This window comes from Xenopus tropicalis, chromosome 6, assembly GCF_000004195.4.
Source record: "Xenopus tropicalis strain Nigerian chromosome 6, UCB_Xtro_10.0, whole genome shotgun sequence".
Classification (NCBI taxonomy): Eukaryota; Metazoa; Chordata; class Amphibia; order Anura; family Pipidae; genus Xenopus; species Xenopus tropicalis.
The window spans coordinates 129,298,730-129,314,067 of record NC_030682.2 but is presented as its reverse complement, the minus strand read 5'-3'; positions in this window follow the sequence as shown (position 1 = coordinate 129,314,067).

The following is a 15,338-nucleotide window of genomic DNA, read 5'->3' as shown; positions in this document are numbered from 1 at the left end:
GGGGCGTACTAGACACCTTTTGCCCCTGATGGTGACCCTGTCCACAGGCACAATGGACCCTGTATTTAAAGTAGCAGTTCAGTATAAAAATGGACAAAATAGACTACAGAAAAAGAAAACTATTTTCAATATAGTTAGCCAAGAATGTCATCTACAGTATAAAGGCTGGAATGAGCAGATGTCTAACATAATAGCCAGAACCCTACTTCCTGAATAAACTTTGTTACAACAGCACCACTTGCTGGTCAGTTTCTGACTGTAATCTAGTTGAGGAAATTTTCAGGAGATCGAACCCTAGATAACATTTTTCACTTCCTTTCTAACCAGAACATCACACACCAGCCCACTTTCTTTTCCCAGCTACAGTCGGAACCTGACCAGCAGGTGGCGCTGTTGTGACAAAGTTCATTCCTATTAACAGTACCTGTATTCCTTAATATCTTGAAATTAAAGGAATGTAAATTCCAAAAGAGCTTAGAATAGCACTCTCATTCATTTTACATTCACTTATTTTCAAGGTTTACTTATCCTTTAACAGGGCAAAGGAAGAGCCAATATAAAGTCTGTACTTTTGGCTGTTAAAGTTGCTTAGCAACACAAAGTATTTGTCCAGCATTCACTCTAATATGGATTATAGTAATATTAATGTTCTGTAAAAAAAAAAAAAAAAAAAAAAAAAAAAGAATTTAATTTTTGAAAGAAAATTAAATGATGTAAAAATCTTACAGGGTATTACTTATGAGTTCTGAGCTGAGCAAAGCTATGGCAGGAATACATTTTTTACTTTCCCTACTATTCCCACTGCTACTATAGGCACCATCTCTCCCTACTATACCTGCTATCCTACAGCCCCAGTCCCTTCCCAGAGGCTATTATCCCCCACTGCTACTATAGGCACCATCTCTCCCTACTATACCTACTATCCCACAGCCCCAGTCCCTTCCCAGAGGCTATTATCCAACTGCTACTATAGGCACCATCTCTCCCTACTATACCTGCTATCCCACAGCCCCAGTCCCTTCCCAGAGGCTATTATCCCCCCACTGCTACTATAGGCACCATCTCTCCCTACTATACCTGCTATCCCACAGCCACAGTCCCTTCCCAGAGGCTATTATCCCCCCACTGCTACTATAGGCACCATCTCTCCCTACTATACCTGCTATCCCACAGCCACAGTCCCTTCCCAGAGGCTATTATCCCCCCACTGCTACTATAGGCACCATCTCTCCCTACTATACCTGCTATCCCACAGCCCCAGTCCCTTCCCAGAGGCTATTATCCCCCCACTGCTACAATAGGCACCATCTCTCCCTACTATACCTGCTATCCCACAGCCACAGTCCCTTCCCAGAGGTTATTATCCCACTGCTACTATAGGCACCATCTCTCTCTACTATACCTGCTATCCCACAGCCCCAGTCCCTTCCCAGAGGCTATTATCCCCCCACTGCTACTATAGGCACCATCTCTCCCTACTATACCTGCTATCCCACAGCCCCAGTCCCTTCCCAGAGGCTATTATCCCCCCACTGCTACTATAGGCACCATCTCTCTCTACTATACCTGCTATCCCACAGCCCTTCCCAGAGGCTATTATCCCCCCACTGTTACTATAGGCACCATCTCTCCCTACTATACCTGCTATCCCACAGCCCCACTCCCTTCCCAGAGGCTATTATCCCCCCACTGCTACTATAGGCACCATCTCTCCCTACTATACCTGCTATCCCACAGCCCCAGTCCCTTCCCAGAGGCTATTATCCCACTGCTACTATAGGAACCATCTCTCCCTACTATACCTGCAATCCCACAGCCACAGTCCCTTCCCAGAGGCTATTATCCCCCCACTGCTACTATAGGCACCATCTCTCCCTACTATACCTGCTATCCCACAGCCACAGTTCCTTCCCAGAGGCTATTATCCCCCCACTGCTACTATAGGCACCATCTCTCCCTACTATACCTGCTATCCCACAGCCACATCCCTTCCCAGAGGCTATTATCCCCCCACTGCTACTATAGGCACCATCTCCCCCTACTATACCTGCTATCCCACAGCCCCAGTCCCTTCCCAGAGGCTATTATCCCACTGCTACTATAGGCACCATCTCTCCCTACTATACCTGCTATCCCACAGCCCCAGTCCCTTCCCAGAGGCTATTATCCCCCCACTGCTACTATAGGCACCATCTCTCCCTACTATACCTGCTATCCCACAGCCACAGTCCCTTCCCAGAGGCTATTATCCCCCCACTGCTACTATAGGCACCATCTCTCCCTACTATACCTGCTATCCCACAGCCACATCCCTTCCCAGAGGCTATTATCCACCCACTGCTACTATAGTCACCAGAAAAGCTGACAAATTTCCCCAAGCTATACCAGTTTACCAATGTGTATTCAATATGTAACCTGTGTCCCTTTTAGCAAAACTGGTCTCCATGAGTGGAAAGTGGCAATCGAAATACCCACTGCGCTGCTGCCCTTTGCCCGATGAGGCCTTTTATTAACAATAATTACACAATCCATTTAAAATCCTTGTTTGACGCAGTATTATAATTAACATAGGTTTTATTTGCTCTCAGGCTGAATGCGTATGAGCAGGAGATGGGGTCTGTTACAAATTGTTTGCCACGCATTACTGAGAAGAATCGCATCACAGCATATTAACTGGCTGAACTTCAACCTTTCCTAATGAGCACCACACTCGGAGCTTTGTACATGGCCATGAAGTCATACCTCCAGTAAGCACAGTAATTGCTAAAGTATGTTCGGCAAGTGTCAAGGCGAGGGCTTTCATAATTTATTAATTACGTGTATTTCAGTGGGAAGAGAAGCCTTTGAAGTCCCTATAAGTCAGGAACAAAAAAGAAACAAAGATCAGTGTTTGCATAATGTAAGGTCTAGGACAAAAGTGAATGTCATTTCCCCAAATGTCTGTAATAATTAGGGAATAATGTGCCCGTGTCAAAATGTACCCCCCAAATAGCTTTTATTGTAGGTATAAAAATAAATAGCTTTTGTTTCCATGTATAAAGTGCATATTCGGATAACAGGAATCAGAGGTGAGCTGTGTGTGGGGGATAACAGGACGGCTCATTTATAATCACAGAGCACGGCATTAGGCTTTGTAATGTGCTCAGAATTTCTTCTGTACAATAGGCCAATGATCTGATCTGTCCCAGGATGCCATCCTTATGGGCCAATTTAATCATTGGTTCTTTGGATGATAAATTGCACATCAGACAGAAGGACTGTGCAGATTTGTCACACCTACATAGAATTATATATATAATATCTCATAGGAGAATCATTTCTGGGCCTTGTTGATCCCAGGCTCCTTGGAACACATCCACCTCTTTCCATTGAGGGAAGCCAAAGAAGAAGTTTCCACTAAACACTAATTTACAGTGTGCAGGAAGTGGTCATCAGACCTAAGGACCAATAATCATACATATGCTATACAGCAAAAATAGCAACATATATTTCCGCCTGGTAACAATAGGAACTAAGACATATAGGGATTAAAGCCATAAGGGCTATTAACCCTGTGGGTCCCTACATATACAGTATATATACCATGATTATGTCACTATTAAATAATTTTGCCATCAAAAGTTGAAACCACTTGTCATTTAGTTAAGGACTAATTAAGGACTGGATTATTATCTTGATTTCAGTTTCATAATAAAAAAAGACTGGGGAAGTACACTCTTGAGTTTTTTCTAAGCCGCACATCACCGCTAGGCGCATACCTCTGCTGCCTCCCCTAACTCCGGCCCTGCTGTCTAGCATAGAGTGTAGGTGACAGAGAAGAGTATAGGGGAGAGTAGAGGAGGTGAAGGAGCATAAAACCAAGGACTTGTCTTGGGTGTTGTTATGGGTTGGCCTTGTTCTGTCTGATATATATATATACATACTCTATATATATACATATATATATATCGATCCAAATGGTCTCCGCACTCCAAGGCTCAATATTCTGCGGGGTGCATAGCCAAAATTATGTATATACAGAAAATAATAATCATCCGTGGCCAGCACACCCTTCAATGCTTTATAAAAAATTTATTGAAAATATATTGTATATATAAAATATATATATATAAATATAAAATAGCCCCATTTGGGTGTTGACTTGGGAGAGAATGGCTTTTCTAAAGTGTTCTAATCACCAGCCAATATCTGCCTGTGTACAGTCATTTTAAGGCAGTGGTTCCCCAGTTGTGGCAGAGGGGGCTCAGTCTGAGGTGAATGTGTATTAGATACCCTAGATACTCTTGAAACTAAATGATTGATACATCAATATTTTCCTACATCTGTACCCAAGGGCCTAACCAAGAGTGGGACCTTCAAGGAGGTCTTGAACTAAAAAGGTTTGACAACTGCTGTCTTAAGGCTTCTTTCATCTCAGAACAGAACTACTCAGTAGGTCCATAAAGTCTTAATTAAAATACACACACATATTCACACATTGAACTGACCGGGTTACTACTACAAAGCAAACCAAGCCACAGAGAGTTGCTTATTCATCTACAGCCTCCTCAATTTAGCTGTGTCCCAGCATTTAGGCCAAAATTCCTGGCAAGATTGGTGGACGTCTGTATAAAAGTTTAGCAACCAGTGGTTCACAAGCAACATGTTGCTCACCATCTCAAAGTAGGTGGCGTTTTTACGTTTGGAAGCACAGACACAGTTTTACTCCAAGCAGAGCCTCCTGCAGGCCAGCAGTCCACATGGGGCTACCAAATAGCCAATCACAGCCCTTATTTGGCATCCCCAAATTACTTTTTTTCATGCTTTTGTGGCTCATCAACACTTTTTACATTTGAATGTGGCTCACAAGTAAAAAAGGTTGGGGATCCCTGTTCTATGACGAGTCCTATCGTTACTGCCAAAACCAAGGATCAGTGATTTGGAGTCCAGAAGCAACAAAGACTATTAGATTGCGCAGAACGTAAACATGAAACCTATCTCCTGCTACTGGAAGCGCTGCCATATGTCTCTCTTGTCATTTCCTTTCCCGATGAATTTTTTTGCCATTTGTTTCTCTCAAACTGTGATAACTTTTCACAATCGATTTAGATCAATAAACAAAGTCGTGCCATGCATCTTATAGATCATTATCGGACGCACAGACCGGGAGACTCGGATTACAAATACAGCCTGGTGTTTGAAAGCATTCTCATAGAGAGACGTTGCTTTCAATTATGAATGTTAAGCGTCCCACTTTGCCTTGCTTTTGTGCTATTTGGAGAACTCCTGGGTTCTATTACTGAAACCCCCCGGTGCGGATTAGCAATAGTTACAAATTTCCATCACATCTTGTTCTTTTCATCATGTAGGAAGAACTTGTTATTCTTTGTGATGTGGTATCTGCATACCTGGGAGTTTCCAAGGTCTGACCAAGAGATAAAGGACTAATGCCACAAAAAAGTCAAATAATCCATAGAAGTTTTTTAGCAGTAAGTATCTACTTAAGACCTGTTTGAAACAAATCTTATTGGTTGGTATAAGATACTACACCTGGTGCAAAAACTTATAGAACATTAGGCTTGCAGGAGTTTCGTTTGGCCCTTTAGTGTTATGTGTTTTCCAATTAATAAGAAGTGGGCCAATGTCCCTATGACATTAACCTTATGGGGTTATGTGATAAAAGGCAAGTTTGCCCAGGAGCAGTGACCCATAGCAACCGATCAGCAGGTAGTATTTACTGGTCACCTGTTTAAAAACAAACATCTTATTGGTTGCTATGTGTTACTGCTCCTGGGCAACTTAGTGCCTTTTATTATATACAGGGCCGCCATCATGGGGCCCGGGTGTTTTTTTAAAGGGGGCCCAGGTGTGCTAGAGTTTTCTTAGCTCGGGCCCCCTTTAAACAACTCCGGGCCCTGCAAATGTCATTGCTGGCCTCCTCCGCTATGTCCTGCTACATCTGCGCTTTTATAAGGTTGCGCCCTTTGCGTATTGATGTCACACAGATGGGGCTCAAACTTAGAAAAGCGCAGATGTAGCGGGGAACCACAGGACATAGCGAAGGAGGCCCCAGAAGCCAGAGGACACAGGGGCGAACATGCAGGGGAGGAGATGCAGGAGGACACTGGGGTGGGGGGGAGCTGGAGGATGCTTGGGGGCCCTGGAGGAAGCAGGAGGATGTTTGGGGGGGCCTGGAGGAAGCAGGAGGATACTTGGGGGGAGCTGGAGGATGCTTGGGGGGCCCTGGAGGAAGCAGCAGGATTATGTGGGGGGGGCCCTGGGAGAAGCAGCAGGATGCTGGGGGGAGCAGGAGGATCCTTGTGGGGGCCCTGGAGGAACTGAGGGGGAGCTGGAGGATGCTGGGGGGGAGCTGGAGGATGCTTGGGGGGCCCTGGAGGAAGTAGGAGGGAGTATGCTTGGGGGGAGCCAAAGGATGCTGGAGGAAGCAGTAAGGAAGCAGCGGGGAGCGGGCCATACTATGAGAACACTGGTGAAGGACCACCAATGTTTTAGGGGGCCCTGGGCTGGCTAGCAATATTTTAGGGGGTCCCTGCACTGGCACCAATGCAAAATGTAACCCCCTGGCCACCAATGTTTTAGGGATCCCTGGCTACCAATGTCTGTGTGTCCTTTGTATTGATGGGAGGAGCCATTGGGGGCGTGGGAGGTGGGGGCCCAAGAAAATTTTGTTGTGAGGGGCCCCGTGATTTCTGATGGCGGCCCTTATTGCATATGGGGGTTAGTCAGCTCTGAGACCAGATTCTCCTGTATCTTGCAAGTTCTTTTAATTTGCAAAAGATAAAATCACTTTGTAGCACTAATTAGCATTTGCCTAAGATCACCGACCAAGTGCATCTGCTAAGCTCATTAGGACCCAGTAAACATAACGGAAAAGAATGCAAAGTTTGTTTTTTCCCCTGTTAGAGGTTTGGATGAGGTTCTTTGCTGAATAAAAACATCTTTGAGCTGGATACGGATAGGAAACAGGAGGTTTTCTTACACAAGTCATGTGCGTAATGTCAAGCGACAGACGACCATGTCCAAAAATTTGCACATGTGTTGTGGAGCAAATCAGAGCAGAACTGTCTCTTGTCCTGTTCCAAAATGCTCTTGTGAAAACTTAGTCTGAGGTGGCAAAATACAGCCTGAACTTTAGCTCTCAGAATTCCAACCCTCTTCTTGACTTTCCTCCAGGTTTTAAGTGTTTCATTGGCCTTTTAAAAAGTAAATGGAATTAGAATTGCCACCACATATTATCCGCTCCCTCTGTCTCCAGCCATGCAATTTCTATACTTTATACCAAGGGTCCCCAACCTTTTTTTACCCATGAGAAGCATTTAAATATAAAAAAGTTAAGGGAGCAACGCAAGCATGAAAAAAAATTCCTAGGGGGTGATCAGTAAGAGCCGTGATTGGTTATCGGGTAGTTCATTGTGGATTGGCAGACTACAGTAGGCTCTGATTGGTACTACATATGGTCTTTATGCCTCCATAACATGCCTCTAAGTCAGAAAATTAAAAAATAAGCACCTGCTCTGAGGCCACTGGGAGCAACAACAAAATGGTTGGTGAGCAACATGTTGCCCTGAGCCACTGGTTGGGGATCCCTGCTTTACACTGTCTACTCTGCAGCTGCAATGATATTCAGGTCATGTGTTTCATCAATAGAAGGGCTAACACTAGCGGAGTAGAGGTTATGGAATCACATGAAAGCCATGAAATGTCTTGCTAAGAAATGCTGATAATAAAAGATAAATGAATGGGCTTTGGATGGACTGGAGTTTTCCTTTCAAAACTAGAGTGTGCGTAAAGTCCTGGGATACTTGCAACTGTTTTTATAGGAGGGCAGAGACAAAGTCGTCTTAATATGGGTGCCATCAGCAGCAACCAACCCAATACCCCAAATTTTGTGGGAATGTTAAAACTCTCTCCACAGATTAATATTAAGGCAGTTGGACCTGCAGACCTCAGCTGTTATTAAACTCCCAAAAGTATTTGGCAGCAAACAGGGTTCAACAGAAGATCCATCCTGGGATCCTGCAGACCCTTTGAATACCCTGATGAGTTTTCCAGTGTATGGCCCATCTTAAATGAAGTCAACTACCTGTGCTGATATGAAGGGGGGTTCTAATGGTTTCCCATGTGTGTGCATTGTAGTTTATTTCCCAGTTGGACCAAGTTTGTGTATCTCTGTACGCAGAATGGTGATTTGTCACCATGTGTAAAATGAAGCTGAGGACCTGGACTCAATGCCTGATTATGGGCCTAGAAAGTTCCTGGGTGCTTTCTTAATTCATTACTATTGATGATTTCACAATTTCTTGACTGCTGGCCTGTTCCTGACTTCCCTTCTTGCTGCCTGCCTCGACCAATTGGTTGTTTTTTGACAATAAACTGCTTAACCCTCTTGATACTGCGTTATTGGACTTTTGACCCGTTCCTCTGTTACAAGTTTCCTTCTTGGTCCTCCCTGGTCCTTACTTCTGCTCACTAGGTTGAGAGGCTCTAACAGCTCTAAGCTGAGTAGTACCATGCATTTCCCTCCATCTCCATACTGGTCCTATTCATAGCATTACACAGGTAAAAGCTGACATTCAATTTTATTTTATTTTTGATAATTTGGCTCTTAATGAAAACAAGATTTGCTGAGATACCCCCCTCGTTAGCCTCAACTAAATCATGCCCTGCATTTATTTTCCTCGCCTGAGTGGCAGCTGTCATCATGGGGAGAGTTCTGCCGGGAAATTCCAGCTTCGGGGCTGATGACATTCGAGAATTTTAGTACAGTTATAAGTAGCTAACTCTGTTTCTCATAATAATATTTTGATTGCAGTGATTGCTTACCTACAACTTGTCAGGCATGAAAATGGTCCAAGACAAGGGATCCCTTGTTCCATCAGAAATTCATTAAAATAAAATGTAAATAATGATTTCTTAGCCCTGTGGCTGCACTAGTGGTTTAGTCCTTCCCACCCCAGCACAGAATCCTATGTCACAGAGCAGACTAATGGCACTAAGCACTGCTCTCTATATTCAGCACTTATTTTTATCCCAGTGAATCTAGTACAGCGGGAAAGCCGGAGGCATCGAAAGTGATACGGCCTAATGATGCTCTTATCTTGCCGGCCAAGCATATCAAGCAAAAAAACTGCAAAGCCCAGGGGATATTATATATTATAATTGATGAACTTTATACATTTTAGAAGATGAAATTAAAAGTATTGATAGATCATTTCTTTCCCTGAATATCTTTCCTGTTTACAGCTATTTTGTATTAATTTAATCCATTACTTATAAGTATGTTAACATACTTATGTTTTTTTTTTGGAGAGAAAACTCTTGGGATTTTTAAAAATGCATAGCTGCAAAGATTCTGTATGAATGGAAATGAGTGCTTTGTGTCCATGTTGTAGAGCAGTGATCCCCAACCAGTGGCTCAGGTACAACATGTTGCTCACCACCCCCCTTGGATGTTGCTCCCAGTGGCCTCAGAGTAGGTGCTTATTTTTTATTACAGGCTTGAAGACATATTTTTCCTCCAAGTAGAGCCTCCAGCAGGCCAGCAGTCCACATGGGGCTACCAAATAGCCAATCACAGCTCTTATTTGGCATCCCCCAAATAACTTCTTTCATGCTTTTTTGGCTCACCAACACTTTCTACTTATGTGTGGCTCACAAGTAAACAAGGTTGCGGTTCCCTGTTCTAGAGGGACTTGTACCTAGCTAAATGCAACATTTGGTACCAATTTGCATGAGGCGCCAATATTCAGGAAACTGCATTATTGGAACAAAAAATGGTGGGTGGCACTTTATGCTTTGCACATTACAAAATAAAGCCTACAATTTATGTGACCACAGAGCCGTGACCCTTAGCAGCCAATAAAATATTCAGGTAGCATTTAGTGGCTGCCTCTTTAAAAACAAACATCTTATTGGCTGGTATGGGTTGCCCTTAGGCAAACTGAATCTCTTTTATTAAACATGGGGGTTTGCAGTTTCCCCCCAGAATTCTAGCATTCTACTTGCATCTTCTATGACATAACCCTAAAAGACACAAAGTGCTACTTTTTTGCACTTTGCTTGTTGCACTTCTGTACCTATAGGCACCACACTTTGCACTTGCAAAATGGAGCACCTGTTTATTATGCAAAGGCTACAGTACCCGTCGGTGTTGCATAATATACGGGTGGCCCACGGGCAGGGCTGGCACACCCTTTGGCATACCCCTTGTACGTCATTAGGGAATCACAAGGCAGAGCACCATTAGACACTAGGCACAAAGGCAGGAATTAAAGAGGCGGTTCACCTTTAGACAACTGCATTTCAGATTTAAAAATATTTGCAATGTGTATATGTTAAAAAATTCCAATAGTTTGCCACAGATTACCTTCAAAGTTTGCGACTGGCTCATTGCTAGGTGCTGTTACTATGTGGGCAGTAACTGACTCATTTACTGTACTTTCACATTCATTTACATGCGTATGCTCTTAAGGTGTGTTAAGACATACAAGTAACCAATGGGATTTTTATAAGGGTAAGCAATTGGTGGTGATGTCAGTATGAACCCATGTGATCTGGAAATGTTGCTCCTCCCACAGATCAGCTTCTTGAGAAGCCTGGCTGTGATCACTCACTGATTTATGAAATTATTAGTGTAAGAATATGTATTAAGGGTTTCAGGACATGGTGAATAGTGATAATTACTGTGCAGAGGTGACCAACCCCTTTAAGCATTGTGCTCGCTTGAGCCTGTGCAAATGTGCTCGGATTTGTAAAGAGGCACATTTATTATACATTAAGCAGTGAGAGAAACACACCGACGTACAGTTATAATGAGAAAAGTTTGGACAACTATGCAAAATGCACGAGAAGGAAGAGTGACACGGAGATATATTATCTGCCAGTAAAAGGGCGCTGGGAAAGGTTTTGAACTTTTCCAGTTGTCAGCTGAGGATTTCACAGTATTCACCAGAAAGGCTTCTGAAAAGGGAAAAAGCAGAAAATGTGCTAATTATAATGAAATGTTCCACTGAGCAAATCATTCTGAGAACGGAATAACGAAAGACTTGCACTAAAACTACTCCAGATAGGGACACAATGAACTTTAAGCATTTTTTGCGGAAAATAACCGTAATCATTTTCATTTTAATCTAATTACAGAACATTACTTTCTGGACCCTCAGAATTAGTATTTGTATAGGGTGTTCTGGTACAAAATTATCTGAAAGCCATCGGTTTGGTTTCAGCCCCTCTAAAGGGAAGCTTTCTATTTGGGTGAAAAACAAGAATTTCAGGATTTTTTATTTTTTTTGCAAGATTGGCATTTGTCTAAATCCACAGGGCTGCTTTATGGCACCAATGGGCACAGGACAAATATTTCCATAGGGAGCCCCCAGTGGCCACCCAAAGAAATGTATGATAGTACTACCCAAAGGAATATAAATGTCTCTATAACAAGTTGGGCAATAAAGATATAATACTGGTAAGTACTTACCAAAGTAGAAGTGTGGTCCAGATGTACTGCGCTGGTCCAATAGCCATGGGAGTAGATAAACCATAATCACACACAAAAGAAAATAGAAACCTTTTCTGCTTCCCGACCCAAGCAGCATTTCCACACACAGCTCTCTTGCAAACCCTTCCCTTTGTAACTAGATGATCTGCATTTCCCCATAAGATGTTTTTTTCTGTTCCATGATGTTTCTTGGTGGGCATCTTTATTATTATCCTTTATGTAGCAGTCACGTTACATTGTGTTTTATAGTGTTTTCAATCAGTCATATCATTCCAAGTGGATATTACAAATGCACAGACACTGGGGTCAGAAGCTCGAACTGGCATTCAAAATAGGCCCTGGCTTTGCAAGTACACAGAGGCCCAAACAGCCCCCACCAGCCCAATAAATAGTGACTGTCTATGGCATCTTACAGCAGCCCCTCTGGCATTTGCCACAATCCACAGATTGCCAGTCTGGGCCTGGGGTCAGTTTTATAAGGAGTGGGTAATCCTGTATAGATCCTTCTAGACTGTAGGGGGAAGCAGAAGCACCCACCTGCTGAAAATACACACAGACACAAGGGCAGCATAATGGCCTGGTTGGAATCAAGCCTTGGACTCCCATGTTGTAAGGCAGTAACGGTAACCATTGTGCCATACCTTTATAATCCTGTCTGAGAGGGTTCTTGCTGAGACTACTCTTGACAAGTAAATTGAATAAACTGGTTTTACCTACTTATTTCATATGTTATAACTGAATTTTGATTTAGCTTTATAACAGAGCATTCAAACCCCAGTAGCACAAGATCCCAGCTAAAACCCATTATTTGCCCAAGGGCTGTATAACTGGATTCTCAAACAAACCTAAATATTTTGCCCATATGTTCATAGTGCATATGTCTTTGCTATGACTTAAGGTTGGCAGGCGTTTCATCCAGATCACAGACTGCCCGGTCTTGGATACACTCCAGAGAATACAGCTAGGATAGGAACATAAGCCGACGTGTTTCATGCCTAGTCTTAGCACTTTTTCAGGGGTTTAATGATATCAATGCCAATAAACATTTCAGTAACACATTAATTACTCAGAGCCCTGTGCAACACACTAATAGTAACATCTGGTCTCTAATTAATAAATGCACATGAAAAGCACTATACATAATATAAGGGCCCCTGGAAGGCAAATGAAACAGACCTTTTTACAAAAATCAATGCAGTATACCATTCATTAACTAAAAGTTGCAAAATGTACCAAACAGGATTAAATTGATTACCAATATTATATTGCTGTCCCATGAACCCCATGTGTGTTCCTCTTACAGAATGAAAGTTGGGCAAGTAAATGGCAGATGCAATGCTATACAGATAATTATAAAGTTATACATTACGACTTAAGATATTTGATTTAGAAACCACCTAAGCAAAAGGACCTTGGAATATTAGGAGAAAAGAGACCAAGCAACAAGGTTTAGTGTCAGGTACCAGTTGCAAAAGCTAATAAAAACTTTATTAATAGCGGTAGGGATGTATATAATTTGCTTCTTAATAAATCAGAGGGTAGATCTTTCTTCAGACTTTCTTCAGTCAGTGAATGGAGAACAATCTGTGGATTCAGGCAAATGCCAGAGGGGCTGCTGTAAGATGCCATAGTCAGTCACTATTTATTGGGCTGTTTGGGCTTTTGTGTACTTGAAAAGCCAGGGCTTATTTTGTATCCCAGTCCAGACCTGCCCTGGAAGCTTCCATATTGCTCACATCCATACTACATAATATAATGGCTATCTCCATGAAACCCTTTTCCCCGTTAAAGGACTTTAGCTCCAAGAGAATCTGCTACCATAAATATATTATCCAACCCATAGTAGGTTGGATTTATACTGTGCTGCTTTTTTGTAAATGCAAATTATTTTGTAAAAACAAATTGGGGCCGATTACGCATATCGCATGCTTTTTTGCATTAAAAAGCATGCGATAATTAAGTCCCGATTCATCAGTCACTTCGCATGCGTTAAGACGCATATCGCATGCGCAAAAAAACGCACTATTGCAATGCGTTATTTACCTCGCATTGCGTTAATTAGCGAATAGAAATAATACTAACGCATGATTCACAAACACATATGAAGCGTTAAATGTGCAAAATATCGCATCAGTCTGTGCAAATATTAACACCTACTTGGGGCAGGCGGTACTTTAAGAAAATTGTGGTTCGTGAGCTTTTGGCAACACAATATGGACTTTGCAGTGGGATTTATTCAAGTCTGTGTTGGCCCCAGAGTGATGCAGCCGCCAGTTTGCAGGGAAATGGGCATTTTCTGAAAAGTAATGGTTACGTGCGTAATATCGTGCGCTAATATAGCAACTGGCGACATATAGCAACTTTGCGAGTTAAATAACACAAAGAACATCACGTCTTAATTATGACGCCTGTCCCTTTAGTGAATCAAGCGTTAAGTCACAAAAACTATAAATAGCGCTCGTTTTATCGACCTTTAGTGTATCGGCCTCATTGTATCTACAGCAAAAACTTGCATCTCCCCTCTTCTGTCAACTTTCTAGCTTCAGTCATAAACACTTCTCCTCCTGTAGGCCTTTGCTATAGAGATTTGCTGCCCAGAACTGCAAAATTTGAAGATCATGATAAATGCAGTTGTTTTCTGGCCTTCAAGATCTTTACATTTCCATCTCTGTTGCAATCTTCTATTTTTCACAGATAACCCAGTTTCTTTAGTCACATATCAAAATGAGCCGCTTTCTCCACTTTGACTGATGGATACTCTCCTGCTCTAACCTATCTTTCTCCTTAGCTTATATTTCCTTCCCCATTTAATGTTACAAATCACATCTTCTCTATATATCACTCACCATCCACCCTCATCATCAGACCCTACTGTTTAAACTTTACAACATCACAAGAACCTACATCAGCTTTGCAGACGTATTGCTTTCAGGCACAAACATCTGATTGGTTGCAATGGGTTACTAGACCTGGGGCAAATTACATAACTTTGTCTTTTTACATAAAGAGCAATATCTATACAAACCTACTGACAAATTAAAACAGTAGCATTCTTATATCCATAAAAGGCTTCTCTGCAGACTTAGAACTCGATTTATAGCAAGATTATTACAAGTGACACAGGAGGGGCAATGGTGATGTAGTACCCTATGTGGCCTAAAGTATTTGGATACCTGCCTATTGTTTGTGAAGATTCTCATTCAACCAGATCATGGTATATCTGAAGTAATAAATCAAATCAAGCACAAGTCCAGTTGATTTGACTTATTACTACAGATATACCTGCCTATTATTGCCAAATCAATGGCTGTAATATAAAGTTTGTCCTCTGCTGCTAAAACACTTTCTACTCTTTTAGGAAGTCATTACACTAGTTGGGTCCTTGTTTGTGGGATTTGCTTCTATTCATTTATACAAGTTTGTGCACTGATGTTAGGCAACTGGCTCTGGCTTGATTCAGCGTTGTAGTTCATCCCAATTGTATTAAATTGGGTTGAGGTCAGTGCATTGTGCAGGTCAGTTATGTTTTCCACTTATCTCAAGCCAATTCTATATGGGCCTTAAGGTGGCCATACACGTAGCAATTCTGATCTTTCCTGTGACCATTGGTCGCACAAAGATCATTCCCACCCTCCACTGATAACAATAGGGTTTCTACCTGCCCATTCAGCCCTAAATGTAGATTTTGCTCAGGCACCTTCAATGGCGCCCGATCAAAATCTTTTAACCCGGCCGTTCGATGAGTCGACCGATATCCACAGCATTCTGCGATATTATTCGCCTATTTGAGACGCCATACATGCACCGAATATTGTACGAAACAAGGTTTGTGCGATAATATCAG